This window comes from Anolis carolinensis, unplaced genomic scaffold, assembly GCF_035594765.1.
Source record: "Anolis carolinensis isolate JA03-04 unplaced genomic scaffold, rAnoCar3.1.pri scaffold_12, whole genome shotgun sequence".
Lineage (NCBI taxonomy): Eukaryota > Metazoa > Chordata > Lepidosauria > Squamata > Dactyloidae > Anolis > Anolis carolinensis.
This window is the reverse complement of record NW_026943823.1, coordinates 2,413,928-2,428,270: the sequence shown is the minus strand read 5'-3', so window position 1 is coordinate 2,428,270 and position 14,343 is coordinate 2,413,928.

Genomic DNA, 14,343 nt, shown 5'->3' with positions numbered 1-14,343 from the left:
TTCGTTTTGCGCCTTTGAGCCTGTTTAGAAGTTGTTTAAGGCCCCTTTAGGGTGGTCCATGGTTCATTTTGCCCCTTTGAGCCTGTTTAGAAGTTGTTTAAGGCCCCATTAGGGTGGTCCATGGTTCGTTTTGCCCCTTTGAGCCTGTTTAGAAGTTGTTTAAGGCCCCATGAGGGTGGTCCAGGGTTCGTTTTTCCCCTTTGAGCCTGTTTAGAAGTTGTTTAAGGCCCCATTAGGGTGGTCCAGGGTTCGTTTTGCCCCTTTGAGCCTGTTTAGAAGTTGTTTAAGGCCCCTTTAGGGTGGTCCAGGGTTTGTTTTGCCCCTTTGGGCCTGTTTAGAAGTTGTTTGGGGCCCCATGAGGGTGGTCCAGGGTTTGTTTTGCCCCTTTGAGCCTGTTTAGAAGTTGTTTAAGGCCCCTTTAGGGTGGTCCAGGGTTCGTTTTGCCCCTTTGGGCCTGTTTAGAAGTTGTTTGGGGCCCCATGAGGGTGGTCCAGGGTTTGTTTTGCCCCTTTGAGCCTGTTTAGAAGTTGTTTAAGGCCCCTTTAGGGTGGTCCAGGGTTCGTTTTGCCCTTTTGAGCCTGTTTAGAAGTTGTTTAAGGCCCCTTTATGGTGGTCAAGGGTTCGTTTTGCCCCTTTGAGCCTGTTTAGAAGTTGTTTAAGGCACCATGAGGGTGGTCCAGGGTTCGTTTTGCCCCTTTGAGCCTGTTTAGAAGTTGTTTAAGGCCCCATTAGGGTGCTCCAGGGTTCGTTTTGCCTCTTTGAGCCTGTTTAGAAGTTGTTTAAGGCCCCTTTAGGGTGGTCCAGGGTTGGTTTTGCCCCTTTGGGCCTGTTTAGAAGTTGTTTAAGGCCCCATGAGGGTGGTCCAGGGTTCGTTTTGCCCCTTTGAGCCTGTTTAGAAGTTGTTTAAGGCCCCATGAGGGTGGTCCAGGGTTCGTTTTGCCCCTTTGGGCCTGTTTAGAAGTTGTTTAAGGCCCCATGAGGGTGGTCCAGGGTTCGTTTTGCCCCTTTCGGCCTGTTTAGAAGTTGTTTAAGGCCCCATGAGGGTGGTCCAGGGTTCGTTTTGCCCCTTTGAGCCTGTTTAGAAGTTGTTTAAGGCCCCTTTAGGGTGCTCCAGGGTTCGTTTTGCCCCTTTGAGCCTGTTTAGAAGTTGTTTAAGGCCCCATGAGGGTGGTCCAGGGTTCGTTTTGCCCCTTTGAGCCTGTTTAGAAGTTGTTTAAGGCCCCTTTAGGGTGGTCCAGGGTTCGTTTTGCCCCTTTGGGCCTGTTTAGAAGTTGTTTAAGGCCCCTTTAGGGTGGTCCAGGGTTCGTTTTGCCCCTTTGAGCCTGTTTAGAAGTTGTTTAAGGCCCCTTTAGGGTGGTCCAGGGTTCGTTTTGCCCCTTTGAGCCTGTTTAGAAGTTGTTTAAGGCCCCTTTAGGGTGGTCCAGGGTTCGTTTTGCCCCTTTGGGCCTGTTTAGAAGTTGTTTAAGGCCCCTTTAGGGTGGTCCAGGGTTCGTTTTGCCCCTTTGAGCCTGTTTAGAAGTTGATTAAGGCCCCTTTAGGGTGGTCCAGGGTTCGTTTTGCCCCTTTGAGCCTGTTTAGAAGTTGTTTAAGGACCCTTTAGGGTGGTCCAGGGTTCGTTTTGCCCCTTTGAGCCTGTTTAGAAGTTGATTAAGGCCCCTTTAGGGTGGTCCAGGGTTCGTTTTGCCCCTTTGGGCCTGTTTAGAAGTTGTTTAAGGACCCTTTAGGGTGGTCCAGGGTTCGTTTTGCCCCTTTGGGCCTGTTTAGAATTTGTTTAAGGCCCCTTTAGGGTGGTCCAGGGTTCGTTTTGCCCCTTTGAGCCTGTTTAGAAGTTGATTAAGGCCCCTTTAGGGTGGTCCAGGGTTCGTTTTGCCCCTTTGAGCCTGTTTAGAAGTTGTTTAAGGCCCCATTAGGGTGGTCCATGGTTCGTTTTGCCCCTTTGAGCCTGTTTAGAAGTTGTTTAAGGCCCCATGAGGGTGGTCCAGGGTTCGTTTTTCCCCTTTGAGCCTGTTTAGAAGTTGTTTAAGGCCCCATTAGGGTGGTCCAGGGTTCGTTTTGCCCCTTTGAGCCTGTTTAGAAGTTGTTTAAGGCCCCTTTAGGGTGGTCCAGGGTTTGTTTTGCCCCTTTGAGCCTGTTTAGAAGTTGTTTAAGGCCCCTTTAGGGTGGTCCAGGGTTCGTTTTGCCCTTTTGAGCCTGTTTAGAAGTTGTTTAAGGCCCCTTTATGGTGGTCAAGGGTTCGTTTTGCCCCTTTGAGCCTGTTTAGAAGTTGTTTAAGGCCCCATGAGGGTGGTCCAGGGTTCGTTTTGCCCCTTTGAGCCTGTTTAGAAGTTGTTTAAGGCCCCGTTAGGGTGCTCCAGGGTTCGTTTTGCCTCTTTGAGCCTGTTTAGAAGTTGTTTAAGGCCCCTTTAGGGTGGTCCAGGGTTGGTTTTGCCCCTTTGGGCCTGTTTAGAAGTTGTTTAAGGCCCCATGAGGGTGGTCCAGGGTTCGTTTTGCCCCTTTGAGCCTGTTTAGAAGTTGTTTAAGGCCCCATGAGGGTGGTCCAGGGTTCGTTTTGCCCCTTTTAGCCTGTTTAGAAGTTGTTTAAGGCCCCATGATGGTGGTCCAGGGTTCGTTTTGCCCCTTTCGGCCTGTTTAGAAGTTGTTTAAGGCCCCATGAGGGTGGTCCAGGGTTCGTTTTGCCCCTTTGAGCCTGTTTAGAAGTTGTTTAAGACCCCATGAGGGTGGTCCAGGGTTCGTTTTGCCCCTTTGAGCCTGTTTAGAAGTTGTTTAAGGCCCCATGAGGGTGGTCCAGGGTTCGTTTTGCCCCTTTGGGCCTGTTTAGAAGTTGTTTAAGGCCCCATGAGGGTGGTCCAGGGTTCGTTTTGCCCCTTTGAGCCTGTTTAGAAGTTGTTTAAGGCCCCATGAGGGTGGTCCAGGGTTCGTTTTGCCCCTTTGGGCCTGTTTAGAAGTTGTTTAAGGCCCCTTTAGGTTGGTCCAGGGTTCGTTTTGCCCCTTTGAGCCTGTTTAGAAGTTGTTTAAGGCCCCTTTAGGGTGGTCCAGGGTTCGTTTTGCCCCTTTGAGCCTGTTTAGAAGTTGTTTAAGGCCCCTTTAGGGTGGTCCAGGGTTCGTTTTGCCCCTTTGGGCCTGTTTAGAAGTTGTTTAAGGCCCCTTTAGGGTGGTCCAGGGTTCGTTTTGCCCCTTTGGGCCTGTTTAGAATTTGTTTAAGGCCCCTTTAGGGTGGTCCAGGGTTCGTTTTGCCCCTTTGAGCCTGTTTAGAAGTTGATTAAGGCCCCTTTAGGGTGGTCCAGGGTTCGTTTTGCCCCTTTGAGCCTGTTTAGAAGTTGTTTAAGGCCCCATTAGGGTGGTCCATGGTTCGTTTTGCCCCTTTGAGCCTGTTTAGAAGTTGTTTAAGGCCCCATGAGGGTGGTCCAGGGTTCGTTTTTCCCCTTTGAGCCTGTTTAGAAGTTGTTTAAGGCCCCATTAGGGTGGTCCAGGGTTCGTTTTGCCCCTTTGAGCCTGTTTAGAAGTTGTTTAAGGCCCCTTTAGGGTGGTCCAGGGTTTGTTTTGCCCCTTTGAGCCTGTTTAGAAGTTGTTTAAGGCCCCTTTAGGGTGGTCCAGGGTTCGTTTTGCCCTTTTGAGCCTGTTTAGAAGTTGTTTAAGGCCCCTTTATGGTGGTCAAGGGTTCGTTTTGCCCCTTTGAGCCTGTTTAGAAGTTGTTTAAGGCCCCATTAGGGTGTTCCAGGGTTCGTTTTGCCTCTTTGAGCCTGTTTAGAAGTTGTTTAAGGCCCCTTTAGGGTGGTCCAGGGTTGGTTTTGCCCCTTTGGGCCTGTTTAGAAGTTGTTTAAGGCCCCATGAGGGTGGTCCAGGGTTCGTTTTGCCCCTTTGAGCCTGTTTAGAAGTTGTTTAAGGCCCCATGAGGGTGGTCCAGGGTTCGTTTTGCCCCTTTCGGCCTGTTTAGAAGTTGTTTAAGGCCCCATGAGGGTGGTCCAGGGTTCGTTTTGCCCCTTTGAGCCTGTTTAGAAGTTGTTTAAGGCCCCTTTAGGGTGCTCCAGGGTTCGTTTTGCCCCTTTGAGCCTGTTTAGAAGTTGTTTAAGGCCCCATGAGGGTGGTCCAGGGTTCGTTTTGCCCCTTTGAGCCTGTTTAGAAGTTGTTTAAGGCACCATGAGGGTGGTCCAGGGTTCGTTTTGCCCCTTTGGGCCTGTTTAGAAGTTGTTTAAGGCCCCTTTAGGGTGGTCCAGGGTTCGTTTTGCCCCTTTGAGCCTGTTTAGAAGTTGTTTAAGGCCCCTTTAGGGTGGTCCAGGGTTCGTTTTGCCCCTTTGAGCCTGTTTAGAAGTTGTTTAAGACCCCATGAGGGTGGTCCAGGGTACGTTTTGCCCCTTTGAGCCTGTTTAGAAGTTGTTTAAGGCCCCATGAGGGTGGTCCAGGGTTCGTTTTACCCCTTTGGGCCTGTTTAGAAGTTGTTTAAGGCCCCATTAGGGTGGTCCAGTGTTCGTTTTGCCCCTTTGAGCCTGTTTAGAAGTTGTTTAAGGCCCCTTTAGGGTGGTCCAGGGTTCGTTTTGCCCCTTTGAGCCTGTTTAGAAGTTGTTTAAGGCCCCATTAGGGTGGTCCAGGGTTCGTTTTGCCCCTTTGAGCCCGTTTAGAAGTTGTTTGGGGCCCCATGAGGGTGGTCCAGGGTTCGTTTTGCCCCTTTGAGCCTGTTTAGAAGTTGTTTAAGGCCCCTTTAGGGTGGTCCAGGGTTCGTTTTGCCCCTTTGGGCCTGTTTAGAAGTTGTTTAAGGCCCCTTTTGGGTTGTCCAGGGTTCGTTTTGCCCCTTTGAGCCTGTTTAGAAGTTGTTTAATGCCCCTTTTGGGTTGTCCAGGGTTCGTTTTTCCCCTTTGAGCCTGTTTAGAAGTTGTTTGGGGCCCCATGAGGGTGGTCCAGGGTTCGTTTTGCCCCTTTGAGCCTGTTTAGAAGTTGTTTAAGGCCCCTTTAGGGTGGTCCAGGGTTCGTTTTGCCCCTTTGGGCCTGTTTAGAAGTTGTTTAAGGCCCCTTTAGGGTGGTCCAGGGTTCGTTTTGCCCCTTTGAGCCTGTTTAGAAGTTGTTTAAGGCCCCATGAGGGTGGTCCAGGGTTCGTTTTGCCCTTTTGAGCCTGTTTAGAAGTTGTTTAAGGCCCCTTTAGGGTGGTCCAGCGTTCGTTTTGCCCCTTTGAGCCTGTTTAGAAGTTGTTTAAGGCCCCATGAGGGTGGTCCAGGGTTCGTTTTGCCCCTTTGAGCCTGTTTAGAAGTTGTTTAAGGCCCCTTTAGGGTGGTCCAGGGTTCGTTTTGCCCTTTTGAGCCTGTTTAGAAGTTGTTTAAGGCCCCTTTAGGGTGGTCCAGGGTTCGTTTTGCCCCTTTGAGCCTGTTTAGAAGTTGTTTAAGGCCCCATGAGGGTGGTCCAGGGTTCGTTTTGCCCCTTTGAGCCTGTTTAGAAGTTGTTTAAGACCCCATGAGGGTGGTCCAGGGTACCTTTTGCCCCTTTGAGCCTGTTTAGAAGTTGTTTAAGGCCCCATGAGGGTGGTCCAGGGTTCGTTTTGCCCCTTTGGGCCTGTTTAGAAGTTGTTTAAGGCCCCATTAGGGGGGTCCAGGGTTCGTTTTGCCCCTTTGAGCCTGTTTAGAAGTTGTTTAAGGCCCCTTTAGGGTGGTCCAGGGTTCGTTTTGCCCCTTTGAGCCTGTTTAGAAGTTGTTTAAGGCCCCATGAGGGTGGTCCAGGGTTCGTTTTGCCCCTTTGAGCCTGTTTAGAAGTTGTTTAAGGCCCCATGAGGGTGGTCCAGGGTTCGTTTTGCCCCTTTGGGCCTGTTTAGAAGTTGTTTAAGGCCCCTTTAGGGTGGTCCAGGGTTCGTTTTGCCCCTTTGAGCCTGTTTAGAAGTTGTTTAAGGCCCCTTTAGGGTGGTCCAGGGTTCGTTTTGCCCCTTTGAGCCTGTTTAGAAGTTGTTTAAGGCCCCTTTAGGGTGGTCCAGGGTTCGTTTTGCCCCTTTGAGCCTGTTTAGAAGTTGTTTAAGGCCCCATGAGGGTGGTCCAGGGTTCGTTTTGCCCCTTTGAGCCTGTTTAGAAGTTGTTTAAGGCCCCTTTAGGGTGGTCCAGGGTTCGTTTTGCCCCTTTGAGCCTGTTTAGAAGTTGTTTAAGGCCCCATGAGGGTGGTCCAGGGTTCATTTTGCCCCTTTGAGCCTGTTTAGAAGTTGTTTGGGGCCCCATGAGGGTGGTCCAGGGTTCGTTTTGCCCCTTTGAGCCTGTTTAGAAGTTGTTTAAGACCCCATGAGGGTGGTCCAGGGTACCTTTTGCCCCTTTGAGCCTGTTTAGAAGTTGTTTAAGGCCCCATGAGGGTGGTCCAGGGTTCGTTTTGCCCCTTTGGGCCTGTTTAGAAGTTGTTTAAGGCCCCATTAGGGGGGTCCAGGGTTCGTTTTGCCCCTTTGAGCCTGTTTAGAAGTTGTTTAAGGCCCCTTTAGGGTGGTCCAGGGTTCGTTTTGCCCCTTTGAGCCTGTTTAGAAGTTGTTTAAGGCCCCATGAGGGTGGTCCAGGGTTCGTTTTGCCCCTTTGAGCCTGTTTAGAAGTTGTTTAAGGCCCCATGAGGGTGGTCCAGGGTTCGTTTTGCCCCTTTGGGCCTGTTTAGAAGTTGTTTAAGGCCCCTTTAGGGTGGTCCAGGGTTCGTTTTGCCCCTTTGAGCCTGTTTAGAAGTTGTTTAAGGCCCCTTTAGGGTGGTCCAGGGTTCGTTTTGCCCCTTTGAGCCTGTTTAGAAGTTGTTTAAGGCCCCTTTAGGGTGGTCCAGGGTTCGTTTTGCCCCTTTGAGCCTGTTTAGAAGTTGTTTAAGGCCCCATGAGGGTGGTCCAGGGTTCGTTTTGCCCCTTTGAGCCTGTTTAGAAGTTGTTTAAGGCCCCTTTAGGGTGGTCCAGGGTTCGTTTTGCCCTTTTGAGCCTGTTTAGAAGTTGTTTAAGGCCCCTTTAGGGTGGTCCAGGGTTCGTTTTGCCCCTTTGAGCCTGTTTAGAAGTTGTTTAAGGCCCCATTAGGGTGGTCCAGGGTTCGTTTTGCCCCTTTGAGCCTGTTTAGAAGTTGTTTAAGACCCCATGAGGGTGGTCCAGGGTACGTTTTGCCCCTTTGAGCCTGTTTAGAAGTTGTTTAAGGCCCCATGAGGGTGGTCCAGGGTTCGTTTTGCCCCTTTGGGCCTGTTTAGAAGTTGTTTAAGGCCCCATTAGGGTGGTCCAGGGTTCGTTTTGCCCCTTTGAGCCTGTTTAGAAGTTGTTTAAGGCCCCTTTAGGGTGGTCCAGGGTTCGTTTTGCCCCTTTGAGCCTGTTTAGAAGTTGTTTAAGGCCCCATGAGGGTGGTCCAGGGTTCATTTTGCCCCTTTGAGCCTGTTTAGAAGTTGTTTGGGGCCCCATGAGGGTGGTCCAGGGTTCGTTTTGCCCCTTTGAGCCTGTTTAGAAGTTGTTTAAGGCCCCTTTAGGGTGGTCCAGGGTTCGTTTTGCCCCTTTGGGCCTGTTTAGAAGTTGTTTAAGGCCCCTTTAGGGTGGTCCAGGGTTCGTTTTGCCCCTTTGAGCCTGTTTAGAAGTTGTTTAAGGCCCCATGAGGGTGGTCCAGGGTTCGTTTTGCCCTTTTGAGCCTGTTTAGAAGTTGTTTAAGGCCCCTTTAGGGTGGTCCAGCGTTCGTTTTGCCCCTTTGAGCCTGTTTAGAAGTTGTTTAAGGCCCCATGAGGGTGGTCCAGGGTTCGTTTTGCCCCTTTGAGCCTGTTTAGAAGTTGTTTAAGGCCCCTTTAGGGTGGTCCAGGGTTCGTTTTGCCCTTTTGAGCCTGTTTAGAAGTTGTTTAAGGCCCCTTTAGGGTGGTCCAGGGTTCGTTTTGCCCCTTTGAGCCTGTTTAGAAGTTGTTTAAGGCCCCATGAGGGTGGTCCAGGGTTCGTTTTGCCCCTTTGAGCCTGTTTAGAAGTTGTTTAAGACCCCATGAGGGTGGTCCAGGGTACGTTTTGCCCCTTTGAGCCTGTTTAGAAGTTGTTTAAGGCCCCATGAGGGTGGTCCAGGGTTCGTTTTGCCCCTTTGGGCCTGTTTAGAAGTTGTTTAAGGCCCCATTAGGGGGGTCCAGGGTTCGTTTTGCCCCTTTGAGCCTGTTTAGAAGTTGTTTAAGGCCCCTTTAGGGTGGTCCAGGGTTCGTTTTGCCCCTTTGAGCCTGTTTAGAAGTTGTTTAAGGCCCCATGAGGGTGGTCCAGGGTTCGTTTTGCCCCTTTGAGCCTGTTTAGAAGTTGTTTAAGGCCCCATGAGGGTGGTCCAGGGTTCGTTTTGCCCCTTTGGGCCTGTTTAGAAGTTGTTTAAGGCCCCTTTAGGGTGGTCCAGGGTTCGTTTTGCCCCTTTGAGCCTGTTTAGAAGTTGTTTAAGGCCCCTTTAGGGTGGTCCAGGGTTCGTTTTGCCCCTTTGAGCCTGTTTAGAAGTTGTTTAAGGCCCCTTTAGGGTGGTCCAGGGTTCGTTTTGCCCCTTTGGGCCTGTTTAGAAGTTGTTTAAGGTCCCTTTAGGGTGGTCCAGGGTTCGTTTTGCCCCTTTGGGCCTGTTTAGAATTTGTTTAAGGCCCCTTTAGGGTGGTCCAGGGTTCGTTTTGCCCCTTTGAGCCTGTTTAGAAGTTGTTTAATGCCCCTTTTGGGTTGTCCAGGGTTCGTTTTTCCCCTTTGAGCCTGTTTAGAAGTTGTTTAAGGCCCCTTTAGGGTGGTCCAGGGTTCGTTTTGCCCCTTTGGGCCTGTTTAGAAGTTGTTTAAGGCCCCTTTAGGGTGGTCCAGGGTTCGTTTTGCCCCTTTGAGCCTGTTTAGAAGTTGTTTAAGGCCCCATGAGGGTGGTCCAGGGTTCGTTTTGCCCTTTTGAGCCTGTTTAGAAGTTGTTTAAGGCCCCTTTAGGGTGGTCCAGCGTTCGTTTTGCCCCTTTGAGCCTGTTTAGAAGTTGTTTAAGGCCCCATGAGGGTGGTCCAGGGTTCGTTTTGCCCCTTTGAGCCTGTTTAGAAGTTGTTTAAGGCCCCATGAGGGTGGTCCAGGGTTCGTTTTGCCCCTTTGAGCCTGTTTAGAAGTTGTTTAATGCCCCTTTTGGGTGGTCCAGGGTTCGTTTTTCCCCTTTGAGCCTGTTTAGAAGTTGTTTAAGGCCCCTTTAGGGTGGTCCAGGGTTCGTTTTGCCCCTTTGGGCCTGTTTAGAAGTTGTTTAAGGCCCCTTTAGGGTGGTCCAGGGTTCGTTTTGCCCCTTTGAGCCTGTTTAGAAGTTGTTTAAGGCCCCATGAGGGTGGTCCAGGGTTCGTTTTGCCCTTTTGAGCCTGTTTAGAAGTTGTTTAAGGCCCCATGAGGGTGGTCCAGGGTTCGTTTTGCCCTTTTGAGCCTGTTTAGAAGTTGTTTAAGGCCCCTTTAGGGTGGTCCAGCGTTCGTTTTGCCCCTTTGAGCCTGTTTAGAAGTTGTTTAAGGCCCCATGAGGGTGGTCCCGGGTTCGTTTTGCCCCTTTGAGCCTGTTTAGAAGTTGTTTAAGGCCCCTTTAGGGTGGTCCAGGGTTCGTTTTGCCCCTTTGAGCCTGTTTAGAAGTTGTTTAAGGCCCCTTTAGGGTGGTCCAGGGTTCGTTTTGCCCCTTTGAGCCTGTTTAGAAGTTGTTTAAGGCCCCATGAGGGTGGTCCAGGGTTCGTTTTGCCCCTTTGGGCCTGTTTAGAAGTTGTTTAAGGCCCCATTAGGGTGGTCCAGGGTTCGTTTTGCCCCTTTGAGCCTGTTTAGAAGTTGTTTAAGGTGGGGACTTCCGGTGGCGTGGTGATGGCGACAGGCAGGGTCCCTTCAGTGCTCTGAGGGAACCAACCGCAAGTCTGACCAGGTAGAGCGGCAGCTCCCTCTCCTCCCAGGGATCGAATTGGGAAGAGACGCCGGTACCTTTGGCTCACCTCCGACGGCCCCAACGAACCTTGCCCCTCAAGGGTAAGGGTCTAGTGGGTCCGGAGGTCCAAGACCGGCGGGTCGACAAGCGGGAAGCGGGGAAATCAACCCGTATTATCTGTCTGCCTAACCGCGGCATACTTGTAGAAGCGAGAATAAAAGGTAAGCCGAGGGCTACCTTATGCTGAACAACTCGAAAACCGATTGGTATTTAATAGTCAGTGGCCACGGCTACTTGGTGGGTTGGCGGCTATAAACATCTATCGTGCAACGGAGCAACGGACTAGCAGCTATCTAATTATCCGATTAACAAACTAACAATAGAGAGATAAGCAAATAAATAACTTCTAGCAGCTGCCCCCGCCAGACGAGAGGAAAGAACCAAGGGAAGGAAACCCATAGGCAGAAGTCACGGTGGTCGAGAGGAAGAGCTCTCACAAGGGAAGGGTATTACCTTGGGAAGGTGGGTGTCCTTGGCGCCATGTTGTTGTGTCTAGGGGATTCCCTTCTTTAAACAAACTACAGGAAGTGGTGCCTGATGCAATAGCTAAAGAACCGGAAGGGACAGAAGGGACAGAAGGGAACCTAAGGAACGGGCAAGTGTTCCGGGAGGACATTTCTTAACGAAACGCAGTGCAGTTACCAATACAGTCCTGACCAAAAAGGGGAAACAAAAATAAACTAACTCAGGCGCCGCTCCCAGAGCAAGGTATCGTGGCTTGAAATAGAGAGGGGAGCTGATAAAAGGCTGAACGGATAGGTCTGATCAGAAGGGAGAGCGATAAGGGAAAAGGAACCAAAGAGACCTCAACTCAGTCCTGAACCAGCAGTGCATGTTGAGGGCTAAAATAGCGGCGGAGACCACTTATAATCAACGGTGAGGACCATTTACTACCACTTACCACCAGCTATATACAAGGGGAAGAGAACGGAGAAATCCTTGCTATATTTGTATGACTCTATGACTAATAGCTATAAATGCTGGTTGGTATAAACGTGACAGGCTAAAATACTAAGTGACCATCACGGACTATCCCCCAAAATTAGCAAATAGCACTCATTGAGCTATATAACTCGAAGCAATGGCAATCCCTAAATGGAAAGTGGAGAAAGATAGAATGGACTCCAGATTAAACGTAAGGAGGTCCTCACTCCCAGAGGAGGGAAGTCTAAAAGATATCTTGATGGAGATTAGGAAAATCTCAGAGAAACAGGACCTTCTGCAAAATGAGGTTCAAACGATGGCCAAAAAACAGGACCTGCAATATAAATCATTTCAAGAAGAAATGGCAGGTCTAAAGAAAGAATGGAGAGAGGAGATCGGTGCAATGAAGAAAGAAATTATAAAAAACTCTAATGACATTAGTGACCTAAAAATAGCAAACAGGACGAATGATAAAACGCAAAGTAAACTGCAAGAAAAGATTGAGATTATGGAAGAAAAGGGATCAAAACTGGAAAAAATGCAAGAAAGATTAGAGTACCAGGCCCTGGAATTTCAACTGAGATACAGAAATGTGCAAGAAGAAGAAAAGGAAGATATAGGGTGGGTGATAACCCAACTAACAGCCCAGCTTTTGCAGTGTACTGAGCAGGAAGCATGTGGGCAGATCGACAGAGTCTACAGAGTGCAGTCCAACTATACCAAGAAAAACAAAGTAGTCAAGGATGTTATTGTACATTTCCTAAAAAAAAACTACACGTGATGAAGTCCTTAGAAGAAATGCGCGGAACCCAATCTGGTACAAGGAGAGGAAAGTGATTATCTTAAAAGAATACCCAAAGTCAACATTAAACAGAAGAAGGAAGTACTATTTCCTCACAGATGAACTTAAGAAGAGACAAATTAAATACAGATGGGAGAGATATGAAGGCCTAATGGCAACTTATAAAGAAGACAAAATCTGGGTAACCACGGAAGAAGAGGCTAAAGACTTTTTCAGAATGCTTAAGAAAGATGTAAATATCAATAGGTTATCATTATCATCAGGCAGTGGCAAAAACCCTAAAGAAACCAAAAAAAGAAGGTTTGAATCACCGAAACATAAGGATGCAACAGTGGCTGAACTGGATTTGAACACTGACCAAGAGGATTCAGAGGTGGAAGGACCAAAAGAAGATGAAGAGACCCATAGAGATGAGTAAAGTTAGTTGTCAATTGAAATGCTTTTCCAACAATGTTAATGGGCTGAATGCACCCAATAAACGGAATAGATTATTTAATAAATTAAGAAAAGAAAAATATAACATAATAGCAATTCAAGAAACGCATATAGATCTTAAGCATGTTAAGTTATTGAATAAAGGCTATCTAGGCCAATCTTTCATTTCGGCAGATAATGTAAAGAAAAGAGGAGTTGTCTTATATATAGATGATAAATTTCCAGCCAAAGAAACATTTAAGGATAATGAGGGTAGGGTAGTTGCAGTAACTATAGACTTTGAAAAGGAAAAATTTTTAATATGTAACATTTATGCACCTAATGGTCCTAAATCAAAATTTACTAAAACTCTGACAGAAAATATTAAGAATTCAGAATTTGATCACTTAATACTCCTTGGTGATTTCAATGGAGTATTAGACGTAGAACTAGACAAAACAAATAGAACCAAGAGAGTGAAGGTTACACCATCCCTGCCGAAAAACCTTATAGCACTAAAAGAAGAATATGACTTAATAGACCCATGGAGAGAATTAAACCCCAAGAGAAAAGATTATACACACTTCTCTAACAGGCACCAAGCATGGTCCAGAATCGACATGATCTGGACCTCCAAATCACTATCGACAACAATATCTAAGATAGATATACTGGCTAGGGATTTATCAGACCACTGCCCATTAATAATGATAATAAATAAGAAGTATATTCAAAAAAAATGGAGGCTAAACGAAAACTTACTTAAAAAGGAGCAGGATATTATTAAAATTAAAGCGATGACTAAGGAATACTTTAGTATAAATGATAACGGTGAAACAAGCTCCCAAATTGTGTGGGATGCGTATAAAGCAGTAGCTAGAGGATTTCTTATACAATTAAATTCGAGCAAAAGAAGGCAAAAAGATTTAGAGCGGGTGAGGTTAAATAAAGAAATTGAAGGAAAAGAAAAAGAATTAAAAGCTAACCCCAAAAATCAAGAAATAAAAAGAAATTTAGCGCTCCTGGTAAAAATGAAGGAAAGATGGGACCTAGAAGAAGTCGCCAAAAAAATAAAATGGGTAAAGCAACAAGCGTTTGAAAACGCAAACAAACCAGGGAAGTGGCTAGCCAGGTTAATAAGAAAGAAAAAACAAAATCAACAGATTATGAAAATTAAAACGGAGGGAAAAATAGTAAATTCAGATAAAGAAATAAGTGAGGCTTTTCAAAAATATTACGAGTACCTATACTCCAAAGATAATATCAACCCGGAGAATATAACAGAATACCTAGGGAAACAGAAATTGGATAAAATAACAGACGAGCAAAGATTGGACCTCAACAGGGAGATAGCAGAAAAAGAAATTCTTATGGCAATAAGAAGTCTTGACAGTAATAAAACGCCGGGTCCGGACGGCTTTATAGCTGGCTTTTATAAATTAGAACAATCAGAAGTAATCTTATTCCTTAAAAAATTGATGAATCAGGCACTACAAACTCAAGTCATTCCAGAATCATGGAGGGAGGCCACAATAACAATGATTCCTAAAGAAGGTGTAGATCTATCCGAGGTTAGGAATTATAGACCCATATCGCTTTTAAATACCGATTACAAGATCTTTACAAAAATCCTAGCTAATAGACTGAAAGAATTCCTGGAGGGATGGATAGGAGAAGATCAAACAGGTTTCCTCCCCTCTAGATCTATCAAAGATAATGTAAGAACAATTATTGACGCATTGGAATTTTATGAACAACACAATCAAAGAGAAGTGGGTTTTCTCTCTGTGGATGCAGAGAAAGCCTTTGATAACTTGAATTGGACTTTTTTTAAATTGCTGTTTCAAGAATTAGATTTAGGCGCACAAATTCAAAATGGCATAAATAGCATTTATGATGTTCAATGGGCGAAAATACTTATCAACGGGCAAGAGACGAGTAAAATCAAAATCAATAAAGGAACAAGACAGGGCTGTCCCCTATCCCCGTTAATATTTATTATGGCATTAGAGATTCTGCTGAGAGCAATTCAAAAGGACACAAACTTACAAGGTATTAGATTAGATAAACAGGATTACAAGTACCGTGCCTTTGCCGATGATGTTATCTGTATCATAGAAAACCCAATTCAAAATATTCAAAAGTGGACGGCAAAAATTGAAGAATTCGGAAGGGTTGCAGGCCTTAAAATTAATAAAAAGAAAACAATGATCCTTACCAAAAATATGTCCAAAAGGAAGCAAAAAGAGCTACAAGAAATCTCAGGCATGGAAACACCAGCCAAAATAAAATACTTAGGGATTTGGATATCAGCAAAAAATAACCAATTACTAGATTTAAATTACACCA